This window comes from Nannochloropsis gaditana (genome assembly GCF_000240725.1).
Source record: "Nannochloropsis gaditana CCMP526 unplaced genomic scaffold scaffold480, whole genome shotgun sequence".
Taxonomy (NCBI): domain Eukaryota; class Eustigmatophyceae; order Eustigmatales; family Monodopsidaceae; genus Microchloropsis; species Microchloropsis gaditana.
Window position 1 is genome coordinate 1 of NW_005803473.1, and position 818 is coordinate 818.

Sequence of the window (818 nt, forward strand, 5' to 3'; positions counted from 1 at the left end):
ACGGCGGGGAGACACAGTGGGTACTACACAGGGCGATATCGAACCATCCAGGAGCTGCGAAGGCAGCACAAACAGTGCCTGCCGATGGAGGAGGAGGAAGACGCGGAGAAGGCGCCCGCCGCACGGTGCGAATTGCCTGAGCACCGAGATTTGTATCATTTAAACGACCGTTACCATCTCCCGCCGTTCCCGTAAGGGCTGCTCTCGCACCCGGAGCACGAGCAGCAGCACAAGCATGCACAGCCATTACAAGGAGAAGGACCAGAAGAAGTGCCACGGCATCCGCGACGGCACCGCGTCCGATGTCCCGCGACCGGCCAATGACAAGGGACGATTAACGCGAAGAGGCAGCAAGAAGCCCTGGAAGAGCGGTAAATGGAGCATGGAGTAGGGCCTGCGTGACGTTGGGTTAGGGTCAAATATATCCGCGTGGGCGTATGGAGAGTAGGAAGACGGAGCACGGGAAAGTCGGGGGGGAGAAGGCAGGGGAGGAAGGAGGGGGGGGACGGCCTGACACGAGGAAGAGGGAGGCCGCGGGAATTGTAAATCGAATCGAAGGACAGACAGCGAGACATGGCTGCGGCGCAGGGTTAGGCAAGACAAGGTCTGTCTTTTAAGAGGGAGAGGGAAGGCGGATCTGCCGGTGCGTTCGTCTCCTTTTTTTTCAGAAAAAGAAGGAAAGTAAGAGCGACGAGGGTGTCCTACGGGAAGACGTTCCATGGCAGGGCGTGGACGTTTTGGGGCCGTGATATTTATCCTTTGCCTCAGCATAGCTCGTTATAAGACGGCTCGACTTCCTCCTGCCGCGTCCTTTGGGC